General features: G+C 38.7%; 1 pseudogene; it reads right to left on the bottom strand.

The window, feature by feature from the left end:
* Positions 1 to 1,176: 1,176 nt before the first annotated feature.
* Positions 1,177 to 15,448, bottom strand: LOC113051923 (retinal dehydrogenase 2-like; annotated as a pseudogene).
* Positions 15,449 to 16,264: the final 816 nt, after the last annotated feature.

Here is a 16,264-nt window from a genome sequence, read left to right as displayed (position 1 = left end):
TGGTTGTATGCATCATGTGCTTTTTCAGAAGACCGGTAATAAATATATTTAATCCTTCATATATTCTTGTGTTCTTGGACAGGCAGATAGCTCAGACTGCTTCTCCACTAGGTAAAAACCTGCTGTAATTCGATTATAACTAGGCATGTAAACTCACTTTTCGGGTGAAGCTAATGGCATCATAAGCTCTAGCTCTGTCTATTCTAATTCATAAAATTCACCTCAATTAATAACAAAACATGTATAAGAACAGATCAAAACATACACTGAAGTATTTCGATTTATGAGAGGCTGTAATTGAATAAAGGGCTTAAGGGATCTTACCAGTGAGGCAAGTGTAGCTACAAATTATCACTGTTTAAAATGCTGTCACAGTAGAGTTATGTCACTGTCAGTGAGGCCTGTTTTCAAGCGCTAAATCCTATGTGCCTAACATGGTGTCTATTTTCAGTCCCTGGCTTTCTATTAAATTTATACAGTTGGGTTTATAGATTAATATTTCCTTTGGGGACACAATGTAGCTGTTTAATGTCCAATGCATAAAGCTCAGTAGAAAGGGTATTCCTTATTATGCACAGGACACTTATGAGGCGTAAATGAACTCAGCTGTCCAACCAGACTGGAACAACATGAACAGTTCATGAAGTGGGGGCATGGTGTCCATTTATTATTTCTGTTCCGGTGGTTATGACAGACCAACAGTGGATTAATATCTCATTCCCACTTCCACCTAAAACCTGTTTATTAGAAACAATTTTGGAAAGCCAGGTGGTCCGGTAAGCATTCCTGGGTGTGAGAGTGTGTGTAGTATGAGACAGCAGACAGACCCCCTAAAAACACAACTTCCTCAGGCTTCTCATTATAATCACACACAATAATGGGGTGCACATTCACTAACCCTTCACTGTCAGAAAAAAAATGTCAAAAATTTTACCTATAGGAGTACATTAGCTTGTCACAAGAGGCAGTACTCTTAAAATGACAGAAGTAGTAATATGTAAAATCTTTGCAGATCCCAGTGGTTCCAAATTAATCCTGCAAGTCTGCACATTTGTCAAAAGTCTTGTGGACTACTGATGCCTGAATGAAGACCGTGACTGCCAGTCCGCATCAAGAGCGTCATTCGGGTAGGGCATATGACAAACGGCGGAAAGGAGGATGAGGGAGAGGGTGTGATTCTTTCATTCTGCTGATAGGAAAATTACCTCAGTCGATCCTGTGAACGCCACTTTATCTATGCCCATGTGTGAAGCGATCGCGGCTCCAGCGGTTGGCCCGTAGCCTGGCAAAATATTGACGACTCCCGGTGGAAACCCAGCCTGTGGAAACAGTATGAGAGGAAAAAGCGTTAGATGAGAGCTGAGCCAAGAACACCACAGGCCGTGGAGGGGGAATCCAGACCCACCCCGACCTCCCTACAGGCCCTGTGGATGAGAGGATGGACAGAACATCAAAAGGAAGAGAAGAAATGGGCCTCTTAATCCAAGAGAAAGAGAGGCAGAGCAACAAAGGTCTGGGTGCAGTGGGGAACAAATGATGCATGAATGTGTGTTTATGTTACTTTTGTATCACTTTGTATCATTTTACAGCTGTGATGTGAATGTGATGCGGACAGAATGGATACTATTTTATCCCTTCATACAAAACAATGTTGTAAAATAATTTTGCTGTACCTCTTTAACCAGAGCAGCGATGTAGAGGCAAGTGAGAGGGGTCTCCTCAGCAGGTTTCAGGACAACAGTGTTCCCGCAGCTCAGCGCTGGCCCCAGTTTCCATGCTGTCATCACCAGGGGGAAGTTCCACTGTACAGACATAGGTCAGGAACTTACTGTGGGAGCTCGTTCAGACAACCTCATATCTTTGTTTCTTGAGAGCATGACTCCTTCACTAATGACTTCAGACTCCTGCACATTCATTTGGAAACCGAATGTTTCTAAAACACAGTCACACAATCTTCTGTAACACTTCTACAATGTTCAATGACCTGCTAGATGGACCAGATTTTAGTGGAATATTTGGTGTGCCTTACTGGAAACGAGTCATTTCTCATGTCATGAGGTCTAGAGTTGTAAGTACAGGACGTCATTGCCACAATCTATGTTTTTTATTTTTTGCTTCCTTGTTTCTATTTCTGTCCTTCAAGTATACCTTCCATTCACCCCTCATTCATTATTTCTCAGTTACTTTTTCTTCTTTTTTCTGCCTCACTTGGCACAGGCCATGACCTCCTCCTGCCAGTCTGTTTGTAGCAAACCATACAGAGACTAAGAAGAACCTCAAACACTTCCAGTAACTTGCGTGAAATATTGTAAAGCAACAGTGTAATGGAAATCGCTGCAGATCTTTTCTGCAGTATTGTGATGTACATCTGAACGAAATGAATTACGGTGGGGTCTTGGTGCAATCTATCGCTTGTTGAACTGGATGAATGGCAGATCTGAGCGCAAGCTTGCAGAAGAGTTTATAAAAAAGGGGAAGGGTTAAAGCAGAATAAATTTAATTGGAGGGTTCTATAAAATGTCAAAAAAAAGAAAGTCTGTTTGTTTCATGGACGACTGGGTTATGACATTTTAATGAAAATATGACACAGCAAAAATAACATGGCATTGATCAATCATTCAGCAACAAATCAATAATTCAACTTAACTTCAAGCCGACTTTAAAGAAAAGAGGGCTTCCCCAAAACTAAAACCTCAACAAGCCTCGTCATCCTCACTAAGGGCTCAAATACCTCCCCATGTAGGACTTTGAAGATGACAGAAAAATATTAAGCAAAGAATATTAAGGAAATTAGGGCCAAAACACTCACAGGAATGATCTGTCCACACACTCCAAGGGCTCATGTCTGGTAAGAGTGAAATATTCTCCATCTGTGTGACAGAAAAAAATTAATGGTAATACTACAGTATTAGTCAACACAAGGAAAATGGTGTCAAATGCACTTTCAACTTAAGCTTAGAAAATAAACAAAGTCTAAACAAATGAAATAAAAGGTGAAAATAAGTGACATTATACAGAAAATATCAAATTAGCTGACATTTTTACTAACAAGAGTTTTCAAGTTGAAAGAGCTTAGATTATATCACTGTCCTTTGTCTTACAGCAAGATGGAAAAGAGTGTGATCACTCCATCCCTCGCTGTGGAAACATGCAGATGGCCTTAAAGCATCTGGACGAGAGGCATGCCGCTGATTCATCTCACTTGGTGACCAGATAAGAGAAGGCCAAAAACACACATTCTGCTTGTTTGTGCTGTATTTCTATTAATGGATGAGATTGGAAATGATATAAGCGAATCACTGCGAGTTCCCACTATGCACGTTTGGTTTAGCAACACAACAAAGGCCCAGTGCTGAGCTCCAGCCCTGACAGGGGTATTTACAGATCTTTTCCCCTCCATTCTTCATTTTATTTCTCCTGCTGTGAAAATTGTATAATAACAGCATGCAGCAGCATGGGTGCTTGTTTGTGTAAGATGAGAGAGTGAATATCGAGAGAGACATGATCAAAACACAAGAGGGACTGGAGTGTGTGCGTTATATGAAGGACTGTATAGGACAGTATAAGCGTAAATATTACAGCATGAGCCAATCAGAGAGAAATGGTGACAGACAGTGCTGGAATGCACAATAATTACATGGACACCTGACAGGGGACACCTCTCTCGCATGTGGCCCATGTGAATGGGGGCCCTTGAAGGGCGGCTCCACAATCTCCCCCGCACACACATGTTTGCACACTAATGGCTGCTCCGTGACATCAGTGCTGCAAGTCTACTGCTATCCCGTAGTCTCCAGGCTCCCTGCCGCGTTCCTTTCAAACAACTAAATTAGCCAGAACAGACCCCCAGTGCCCTCCGTGCCCCGTTAGTGCCCCCCCGGCCCTGTAGCTGTCACTGTTCTCCACTGATGGCAGTGCTCCACAGGAGGGCGGCCATTAGCACTCAGATTTATAACTGTTACGGGACCTCGTCTGTTACCCTCAGTGCACCTTCATAACCCCCACATCTCCCTGCAGGCCTCAGAGAAAACACGTCTAAAATGTCTAGGATGGGCCTACACCTAAAGGTCTGGATAGTTTCCAGTCCATTATTTCCATGCTCTCCAAAACATCTACTTCTGTGTCACCAGCTTTCATAAACATATGATTATATCAATAACATTATGTGATTATGGATATATAACATACCAACCCCAATATGTGAAATTGAATAATGAATATACGCTTTTTCAATGATTCTGAAATAATTTTTTTATGCTTTACCAAGGCTGCATTTATTTGATCAAAAATACAATAAAAACAGTTATACTGTGAATTAAAATTACAATTCTATTTTTACAAGTTCTATTTGTCTAAAAATCTAATTGTATTCCTGTCACAGTGTTCAGTATTGCATGTTCCTTCAGAAATCAAATTGAATTTGTTAATTTGGAGCTTAAGAAACATTTCTTATTATTACCAATGTTGAAAACAGATTTATATAATCAAATTATGTTTACAGAAATATAAATGAAATGTCATTATTATTGTATTTATATTTTCTCTACTTTCTGTGTCACACAAAACCTGCCCACTGCTTCATTTATTTCTGTTTGTGAGCGCTAGTTTACTGTGATGCAAAACTTTGCATCCTTTGATATCCTTTGGGTGGTCAGACAGCTCCCCACCAAGCTCCCCAATATTTTGCCTTCTGCCTAATTCTATGGTGAGAGTTTAAGAAGGATGAGCATCATCTTACCAATCGGAATCGTGGAACCGTGGATCTTATCTGCCCATCCAGCAAAATATCGAAAAGTTTTAATGGTTCCCTGAAGGTCCACAAAGAACGAGGAGAGGAAAGGTTTCCCAGTGTCCAGAGACTCCAGGGTCTGAGAGGAGAGAAGGAAGATGAGAGTGTGGGTGTGTGATGAAAAATCAATCATAGAGATTAAACCTGACACCCCCCACCCACCCACCCCCCTCAGACTAAGCATATCTAAAGCACACACTTACATCTGCTCCCCTAGGAAACTTGATACTCATATAGCCATCACCAGAGACCTGCCGTTTATTATCTCTATGTCAGCCAACCATGATTTCTTATCGACGTGGGATTAGATTGATATAAGGAGTGATCGTAACCACATGGACGACGCATTTCTCTTTCAAAGCATTACACTCTGACACTTGTTCAGAGCTGGATGGAGAAAATCGGTTGTTTCAGTCCATTTAAGACAAAGTCTAAACTGTAACATGAAAGAGATTTACTCAAAATGACTACAGCGGCCTTCTGAGAGGTGCACGCACAAAGACAAACATAGCACTTTTGTTTCTGAATCTGTCTCTTTAGACACATCTCTGTGAGTGGGAAGTAAAAGCAGATGTCCAGGGCGGAAGAACACCGGAGATAAAAGCACGTCATGGAAGGAACAATACTTCTCTTTTACGTTTCGCTCTTAACCTAAGTTATCGTTAGCGCCCGATATCATGTGTTTCAACTCGGTGTTGTCATCATCCTGGGTTTCAAACGTTTGCAGGGCAAATCAAAATTGTTTGAAGAACAACAACTCCTACGGCTCCTGTCACGAAGCTTCAATAAGTGTGAGGCAGAGAGACAGGTCCACTCATTAGACACTTGCTTATTGTTGTGAGCGTCTTTGTCTGCTTAGATGGCTCTGTCCTGTTAAGTTTGATTCTCACTCACCAAAAACTGGTACTGACTAGATTTGGTTACGGGTCAGGCTTTTTGGTTCTAACTGAGCAGTACTTACAAAAACAGTTATTAAATATATATATTAAAGAAATCAAAAAACATGATGCATTTGAAAATGTATTGCAGTTAAAGTTGTCGTTAGTGTTTATTTATAAAGGCCTATACATATATATTTTGGAATACAGTTTCTATCTAATGGATAACACTGGGATAGTTATCCTGAGTAATAAAACATAGATTTGTGACAGCACTACAGTCTGTAAAGAGAAAAGAAATAAAAAGAATAGATAATTGAACCTTTGTCAGTGGGACAGGGTTACTTGTTTGATGATCAATGACAGATTTCTGAAAGGGTTTGGAAAACTTTCCATATAAACAAACATTGTTTTTAAAAATCTTGTTGCATCTTTAGAAAAAGCAAATTTTTAATTGTTTAAACATGTATTTAATCTAAACCTTTTTTCTTTTATACAAAAAGACGTTTATTCATACATCTTAAAGGTCATTTTGTAAATACACTGTTATTCATTGGTAAATCCCTGTTGTTCTTAATACTAATATTAAATTACACAACTTTAAATGTTAAAAATGTATTTGAACATGCAGAAACTAGCATTAACCTAGCTGTTAAAAGTATTGTTCATTATGGTTCATGACACCCAATATATAACTAACGTTGATGAATTGAACCTAAAATAAAAAGGCTGCATTATACCAAATAATTTATATTCCACATATAGTCTCTACAAAAACAAAATAAACATTAAAACAAAAAGATAAATTAGGAAAGTTCCCCTATACACACATTTGAGTAGAGGTTTAGTATTTGCATGTGGCGAGAGCGTTGAATGAAGTACTCACAGCAAGGTAGGCACTGTCTCTCTCCACCAGGTCAGCGAGCTTGAACAACAGCTTCCCACGTTCAGATGCATCCATCTTCCTCCATACTGAACCCAGAGAGAAGGCCGAACGCGCAGCCTGCACAGCTTTGTCCACATCAGCCTAACAGAAAGGCAAAGAGAGGGGACCGAACAGAGGGAGAGAGAGAGAGAGAGAGAGAGAGAGAGAAAGAGAGGGACAGATGGAAACAAGAGGAGGAAAGAGAGAGGAAAACACTTAATGATAAAACCTTATCCTATGAACAGGTGTTTGTCCACCTTTGGGTCAAATGAAATCCATTCCTTCTCAGTGACTTCCCCAGTTGCACATTCAGGGGGTCTTTATTTCCTGTATCCATTCTGGTTTTTTCACACTTCCTCCCTGATTTACAGAAAGGAACTACAGCCTCTAGCTTGCTTATCCACATTAGACTGAACTAGAGCCCCCTACTTCCCTCCCTCCCTCTCTTTCAATTCTGGATGCTTATTCATGCTGAGTGATGGGTGAAAGTGAGAAGCACAATAGCGGCGCTGGACAACTAAATGTAGTCCAACAGAGCAATTGTGCCAAACCTGTTTCTGGCAATGCTTTGACCAATTACCAAATACACACTTTGATGACAAACACACTAGCATGCTAAGAAAGCACACACACACACCTTATCTGCTTCCTGGACGTCGCAGATCTTCTCCCCTGTGGCCGGGTTGTATGTGCTGAAGACCTTACCGCTCACAGAATCATGCCATTCGTTATTAATAAAAATCTACAGGGAGAAAAAAGAAACATACAGATTCGTTTTTGAAACAGTGAGGCATATTTACATATTTCAAAAAATAATACAAGTCAGAAAAAACTGAATTACTAAAACTTAAAATAAAAAGTAACAAAAATAAAATCGAAATATTATTCAAAACTATAATTGTATCTCAATGATACTAAAATAACACACACAGAGAGACGTACATAAACCTTTACACATTTATACATTTCAAACTACATTAATTGAGTTAGGATGTGTGAACGAATGATTCTTTTGAATTCTGTTATGCTGAACCTACTGAATCAGATCACACGGATTGGAGCAAGTCTCCAGAGTTCAAACCTATGAGCTCTATTCTATATGCATGCCTTCATTTACTCATGTACATTATTTAGATACTTCATTCACTACTACTTAAAACAGATGTAACGAAACAAGACAACTGTTTGCATGAGAATTAAGAATTTTAATGCAGAATATGTCAAACAACACCCACAAAATATGCTTCTTTAGACCCAGGAGTAACTACAGTGAGTTATTTAGTAACTTCATGATGATGCACAGAATTAAAAGAGACAATATTTCTCCCCCTGTGTTTCATGGTTGTACTGTGAGAGGAATCTCTGGGAACCGTGTGCTATTGCAGGGCTGCCCAATATCACTCTTTTGGGAGTGATCCAGCAACTAGACAGAAAGAGGTGGGGGAAAGGGGAAAGGAAAGATAAATCCCTATCAGACACACAACACACAAATGCGCACACAGACAGAAGTGCATAGACACACACACAAATGCAGAGATACACACAGACACACATTTCACAACATCACTGCTCGTTTATGAGATCATAAAACACGGGCGGCACTCTGGCTCTGGTGATGCGTTAAAAGAAGTGGCCCGTAAAACAACCGCCTCAGATTCCAAAAGACGGATTTTTCAAGCTCGACACAGAAGAAAAGATAAATACATCTTTCTCTATGCACACAAATTGCTTTCAAAGCACACAAAATACAGATAAGGCACGTGATTTTTCAATAATCAGTACTTATGCAAACAGATGGTATTTAAAATGAATTCAACAAACCGGTGATGGATAAGGTGTTAAAGCATCTGCTGGCTCTGAGCTCAACATTTACTCATACATAAAAAACATTTACCCTTCCTGTCATCTGCATAGAGGAAGATGTCTGGTTCAAAGTGCACCGTAGCCCTGGGCCTCCTCAAACTCTCCAACATGTTTACTAATGTAAACTTACAGGCTTAAGTACAATTTAATTGGCTGTAAACCATGGGGCGTGTTTACTTTAAAACAGGTATAAAATGCCAGTTGACTTGGACACAGCTCAAGCTGCCTCAGTCACTCCCCCTCTCCGTCTCCCTGAAAACTGGCATGAATAAATCTCTTCTGGTCAGGGTGGCTATCAGTCTGTACCATGCTGATTCCTCTCCGATACATTTACTTCAGACTCTCCTCGATTGCTCCTTCATTAAAGTGTCAGTGACCTCGTCGAGCCGAGGGCTTGTTACAAAAACAGAAAGCCCCGTGGAGGAGCGAATTAGTTTTAAAATTTATAGAGGCCACTGTAGTGGAATGCCTTAAATCAGGGGCAGACTGTGACAGGCCAGTGGGCCGGGGAAGAATGCAGACGGTGGGTAGCTTTATGCTCTTCGTAATCCCACACTTACGGCACCCCGGAACGGAGGAGAGGGGAATGCTGGGTGAGCAGCGGACTGGGCCACCATCTAAATCACAACTAGAAAAAGGCAACCATTAGAGGCCATTTGGCCCAGTCTTCCCGAGCTCTGGGGGCTCTCGGACTTTTGTCTCTTCCCATTGAGAAAGTTGATAAAGAGCGACAGGCCGGTGCAGTAAATCAACTCTCAAGCTTTCTTTATACTTTGGCTTTGATTAAAGAAAAGGGATAAGAACGCAAGTGCAAAAGTGCAAAAATTCATATTGATCACCGCTTCTTTGCCGTAACCCTGCTGGAGGCTTCAGCAGGGCTGTAAAGAACTTGAGTAATCGTACTTCATTACTACACTTAAGCATTATTTCAGGGAATTTGTACTTTACTATCTAAACTGAATACTTCTTACACAATTACATTGCAAAAAGATGTCGTTTTCCTTAGAAATTTAATTTTAACACCTGAAGTAAACAATTCAGTTCTCAAAGGTCACGATGACTTAAGTCTCCTAACTCTGATGTTCATTTGAGTGAATTAACAAGCCAAAATAATCTCAAATTATGCTTTTACATGCCAGTTATTCCATTTCAGTGTAGACACAGTTATGGTCCATATTTGTCCTTGTGAAGACTTAAAAAACATAATATATATATATATATATATATATATATATATATATATATATATATATATATATATAAACATTTCAATTAACTCAAGTGTAAACATGGTTGACAAAAAAGAATATAAACAACTATATTCAATTGTCAAACAGCTATAATATTTGTTGAATTCAAAGTTTCAACGTTAGAGATGTTTCAGCATACTGGGTATTATTAGGACAGTTTTATTAAAGAGCAGAACTTTAATAAACAAAGTTTTTAACATCACTAAAAAATATCCTCAGTTTAATACTTTCTTTCAATCCATACTTTCTATTGTTTGATTTTGGCATACAAAATCAAAAAAATTAAAGAAAAATATACATTACACATTAAGCATTTCTTTGCAGTTGAAATTGAATTTTTTTTATATATACTTCTTTTTTAAATGTACTAAAAATCTTTTCATTTATCATAAAAAAAAAAGAATATATATATAGTAGAGTTTGTTTGAGGGACAGTGCTGGAAGAACTTTCAATCTTGAGTTGAGTATAAAAACTAACCGCCAAGCTGTGACAACTAGATTTTGTTTACAACAGCAGGGGGCCAGAAAATGTATTTTCTTGTAAACAAAACAGCCACTTGATGCAGTACACAAACAGAAAGAGAAGCACTGCCAGTTCATCCTACACTAACACATTGTACTACAGGCTGTTATGAAATGAGACTGGGCTGAGATTTACCGCGCAGGCCACAGCACAAGACAGCTGCAAACATTTAGAATCAGTCCATGTTTTTTTTGTTTTTTTTTTAAGCTGTCAGTCTCACGTTGCTGAGTTCGCTCGTCTGCAAAGCTAATTAGATTGTGAGATGCAGTGCCACATACATCATAAACAGATTGTGGAAGATGGACCCACGGCCTAGGATGACAGCATCACTGGGCTTATGCTCCTTATTGCTGAAATTCTTTATCACCAGCATTACTTCACACAGGAAAGAGGGTTATCAGCCACAAAAGCAAGAGGTTGACTTCGTTCCTCTGGGAGAGCTAGCCTTTTTTTTGGGGGGGGGGGGGTGACTTGAATGACTATAGCAGTTGTAGAACGCTGATCCGTTCCTCATCTGCCCCAGCAAGCTCTCTGGAGGCTTCACACAACTGCAGGAGGAAGCGGAGCAGGAATGAGGACGGAGGATGCCAAAGCTCATGCAACAGCCAGTGAAACATCTGTTTGGCCGCCAGCACCTTCTAATGGCTCAGACACATGAGGGATATATATAATGGCAAACAGTTCTTGGCCATTGTAAATAGATTCTCTTTTCTATGTGCACTTTATCTGTGTTTTCATGGAACAGGCCAGGATCCCAGAGCCAGACGAATCCTGACAGGGCACCTGCAGCCCGGGTCTCAGTCTGCACAGGAAGTTTCATATCCTTTCTAGAGAAGCTCACTTTCACTCTGTAACTGGACACACTTCAAGATGTTGATAATTACTGATGTTACAGGAGAAGAGGGAGCTTAAAACATGGAAGAGAGACTGAGTGTAATGTTCTCACTCTCTCTTTTCTGTAACATAATTCATTGCAATTACCACAACTGAGATGTCCAATTGTGCAACATATGTAGACACCCCATACGCTCAATCTTAGTTAGCATTACACACTAAAAGTGTAAAAAGTAAAAAAAAACTTAGTTGACAGTGATAAAACTTTTCAATGAAGTTCAACTTATTAACATCAGTTAATGTAGATATCATGAACTAAAAATAAACAATATTTTGTATTTATTAAACTTGGTTAATATTAATTTCTACATTAACAATTTTAAGAGTTTAAATTAACAAGAGTTAAAATGTATTTTGGACAATAAACGATAGCATATGTATTATATGTATTTAGTATGAATTTATTATATTTATGTACGATTTAGAATTTTGAATACCATATTATAGATTGTTAAAGACAAATTATCATATATTAGCTATGTTAAGAAATGCTGTTAAAGAAATGAACTGTTCAACCTCAAGTCCTGTCTTTTTTAATGTTTCACATAAGAAGGCAAATCATACAGGTTTGGAATAACATGAGGATGACGACAGTATTTGCATATTTCTGTGAACTATTGCTTTAACAAACGGGACCATAAAGTGTTACCTCTTAAGTTCAGTTAATCTTTTAACAACAACAACACATTTTTTATACATATATATATATATATATATATATATATTTGTTTAGCATATCTGTGCTTAAATTTGGAAAAGGTAGCTAAAACAAACATGATATTGCTAAAAATTCAAAAAAAATTACGCTTTTTTTTTCTTCCTGAGGGAAAAAAAAAACAGCGCAAAAGCCTAATATAATCAATGAGGAAGATGTGAAGAAAAGATCAAGAGTCGGAATTATAAGTCAAAGCAAAAGAGGGTGAGAGAAAGAGAGTCCTCACTGTGCTGCTTACAATAAATCAAGCTTCTCAGCGTATGCTCTACTTTGGCCGCTGTTTGATGTGAAGAAATGGTGGGTTTTGAAGTGAAAAACTCCAGAGGTATGGGACAGACTCTCGTAAGTCAGGGCCACTGACCCTAACAGTGAGACACAGCCATATATTACACCCTGCTGGACAGCTTCTGGAGCAGAAAACCCCCCTGACTCCCATCTGTACTATCTCATGCACTGACGGATTGATGGGGCCTACCTCATTCACTCAAGCTGTCTCCCAGATTAGTTTACAAAGGTCCTCACTTCAGCGCACACTACTGTCCTGGCTGGACGCTTAAGCCCTTATGATATAAAGACATGTCCAACAAATGGCTATCAAGTGTCTTTTTCTCCATGAAGCTCGCAGTATAGAGAAACATACACAAGGAATGAAATTCTGTCATCATTTACTCACTCTTACTTTAACAAGATATTTGGAAAAATCAAGATATTTTGGACCACATTAACTTTCAACGTTAGAAACAAATCCAGAATTCTATGCAAGGATTATCTATGTATACATTTTTATTGAATATCATTGATAAATTCCAGTGACTGCAAACCACATCTATGCCAAATGTGCAATTATCAGTTACATGGCACAGGGCAAAGCGAGAGGGCAATATCCTGTCTCCTGTTTCCTATCTATTTCCAGGTTTTAATCTCAAGAGTCTGCTTCACTTGTGTGTTATAACTGAATGGAGTGAGCAAATCATCACCCTGCCTGCTGGAATACAACACCTCTCTTTCAAAAACACTCCTGGGTCCTAATCAATTACACTGATACACACTATCAACATAATCTTTCCTTTCTTTTTCTCTCTTCCATCAGAAGAGAAAACATCCATAACCAGCCATCACCGCAGACAAATCTATGGCTTCCTTAATGCCATTATCAGTGCAGTAGGCCAGCAGACAGAAAAGGAGAGAAAGAGAACTCCTTCGGCAGACTAGCTCTCCTGTGACAAGTCAAACACACACTCTTTAAACGCTGTGTGGAGTCAAGAGGAGATTCTGTAAGACTGTAAAGTGTACTGAACTCAGGTGTCTGCACCAAACAACAGGACTTTGAGAAATATCGGCATGATAAGCGGAAGCTCAGTTGTAAATGTTCAATGGTGGGGCAGATAATTTTCCTATCAGTGTGTTTAATCTCAAGTCTGTAACAATTACAGGTGTAGTGACGGTCACATAATAAGCACAAATGTAATTGAAGGGGTGAAAAGTTTACTGGGGAGCACAAAGTCCATGTTGTAGCAATTTTACTGTAATTTCAGTGTACAAGTAACAATCCTGACTATTCAGATTATTTGGATTTAGCATGTAAACAAATTAAAAACTAAATAAAAAATGCAGCACTCATTATATTATCTCATTTTAATATTATGAATAAGGCTTTCAGTAAAAAAAAATCAAAATATAACTATAATAGAAACGTTATGCACAATATAATTACATATATATTCTTATAATAAAAAGTAATAAGTAAATACAAAAAGGGAGAAGCACTGCCTCTCCCTTTCACTTTCTGATATTAATTATTTCACTTTAAATGCCAGACTGGGTGTGTTTCAGTATTTACATTAGCAGCTGACAGTGATAGAGGAAAAATAAGTTAAGTAAGCCCATTAATGATATTTCCATAACTCAGCATCTCTGGCATAACTGCTCATTAACAGCACAGAAAACAACTTAAGAAGTCTCCATGGAGTTTGGTTGAAATGGGTTAACCTCAGACCTACACAAAGAATGGTATTGACTGGGCATATTTGGACCGTTACATCAGAGGCTGTGCTGCACCAGGCACACAAAATCAAAAGTGAGAGGGGGGTGGGGATAGAAAGAAAGAGACCAAGGGAAAGAGGGAGATGGAAAGGGTGTGAAGGGAGTTCACATCACTAATTCCCAAACTGAACCCCCCCACACACACATACAACCAGTATACAAATTCCTAAGGATGAATCTTTCTCACACTCCCATGTGCTTCTGAAAGCAGGTTTGCAATAAGAGCTGGAGATGCAGGGTGTGTATGTCACAGGTGTCTCCAGCTCTTGCTCTGGCTGAACTTTACTCTCTTTACCACAGTGATAAGTGGCCTGCACTGCACTTTGACTTTATTCTCTCACCGCACAGCAATAAAATGATTACTGTCAAAACGGGGAACATTTAAGATGACCTTACCAACAAAACAAGAGAGATTATATTTTCTAATCATTTTATGGAATGATTCAGCACTTCTTTATTTTGTTTTTTTTTTTCAGAGAGATTAATATAAGATGAATACATTAAAATCATACAATAGTGCTGAAACTTCATTACATCTGTTTTAATGTCTAAAAATGAATGCGAAAGCCGACTTTAACATGGCATACGTTGCCTTCTTGTCATCATAATCGGCTACTTGTTACCAACCCTGCGATTTTAGAAGTTTCTGTTTTATACCTTCGGGTTGTATCCCTGGAGTTGCATTTATGTCCAAGTGTCCATAAATTTCATACACATGATACAGCTTAAGGTAAAGTAGTTGCGTTGTAATCAGAATAATGAAGTGTTGGTGAATTTTTTTTTTTTTTTTTTTTTTTTTTTTTTGTCCACAACATAAAGAAAATATGAATAATTTAGATACTAAGCTGAACTAGGCTGTACCAAAGAATTCAAAGGAGAGAGAGGTGATCTCTAACGCGCACCGAAATGCGGGTTAAAGTAAAGTGATTTAAAGTAGTCATAAATAATTACAACCTGTTCAAACCTTGTTAGGCAACTTGTTACCAAATGCATAATGCAGACAAGCCTCATGGATCAAGTCATCATCTACTTATGAGCCGCATTATCTTAAGATTAATACTGGTACATTCGGATTAAATGTATAGGTATGAGCCTTTTATCATGGTTGCAAGACGTTGCGCTTTTTTTTTTTTTTTTTTTTTTTTTACCAGTGATTTGTTTGCGCGCAGTCACAACAAATCGAACGTGTCTTTTAATCGAAGTTTGCGTTTCCCGTTTAAGCAATTTTTCTTGAAAGAAGTTGTAAAAAGTCTCACAAACCTTAGTGTACTTGATTTCAGGGTTGGGTACCGGCGAGGGCACCAGATGAAGAGATGCCATGAGCGCAGCCGGGTCGTTCTTCACCTCTCCACGCAGCTCAACTTTACTGGAGGTCATTGCGTCTCTTGAAGATGCCGGCTGGGATTTTTTCTGCCGATTTGCGATTACTACTTTGGAATCCGTCCTGTGTTTATAACCAGGTGTCAGCCCTGGTCCATTTTTATTGGGCAGAGAATAGGTCCGTCCTCCTAATATAATTAAAATGGACCATTTACATAAACTACTCTCTCTCCCTTTCTGACCATACTGAGTGAGAGAGATACCACCCACTCTCAAGACAACTGTGTGTAGGACTATCAGGATTTATCAGGAAGAAATTCAGCTTACAGGCGTTAACGTCTCTGTAAAAATGTTTTGTTAGGTAACCTGAAAACGTGTTTCATGCATTATAAGCATTAGTCTATTTAGCAGTAACAATGTGAATCGTTTTAAGGTGAAGATCTGGTTTTAAAAGTAATGTGATAAATTTAATGACCTTATGAAAGACACCTTACAAGTGTTTCACACGCAAAAGTTTAAAGATGTTAACCAGTTTTTAACAAATCACGATTTTTTTTTTGTCTAATCGGTAGGTATGCTATAAAACATCAGTCTGGTGATCTAAAATTGTAATAAAATATAAATAATACAATAATAAAAGAATAAAATTTTCCAGACAGAATGTTTGCTGTCTGAAATCAACAATAAAAGCAGACTGTAGTATTTAAAAAATAAATAAAGGTAAGCTACGGTTTCTCACCATTGGGGTGCTCAAACTGTCACGTAAACGTTAAAGTTTTCTTTGGCACAGCCCGTTTGGCCCTTTCATTCTCACGGATTCTCCTGTAACATATCTGTCAGCATGTTATTCGACTATCTACATCAAGCAATCACAGGTTATTTCCTCGTCGAGCCTCCTGCAGCGCCGGGACTCAGATCGCATTTACCTCAGAATATCCAATAAACATTATAGACCATCTAAAAGGGCTCTTGACACTCTCAAAGAGGTTGTGGTTTAAAGGATTACCCAACAAAGACATTCACACTTCTACTTTGTAACTGATGGATAAGGAAGCATCTAAGAC

This window comes from Carassius auratus, chromosome 32, assembly GCF_003368295.1.
Source record: "Carassius auratus strain Wakin chromosome 32, ASM336829v1, whole genome shotgun sequence".
In the NCBI taxonomy this organism is placed as follows: domain Eukaryota; kingdom Metazoa; phylum Chordata; class Actinopteri; order Cypriniformes; family Cyprinidae; genus Carassius; species Carassius auratus.
Note: the sequence above shows the minus strand (reverse complement) of the source record. Positions and strands in the feature narration are given on the sequence as shown.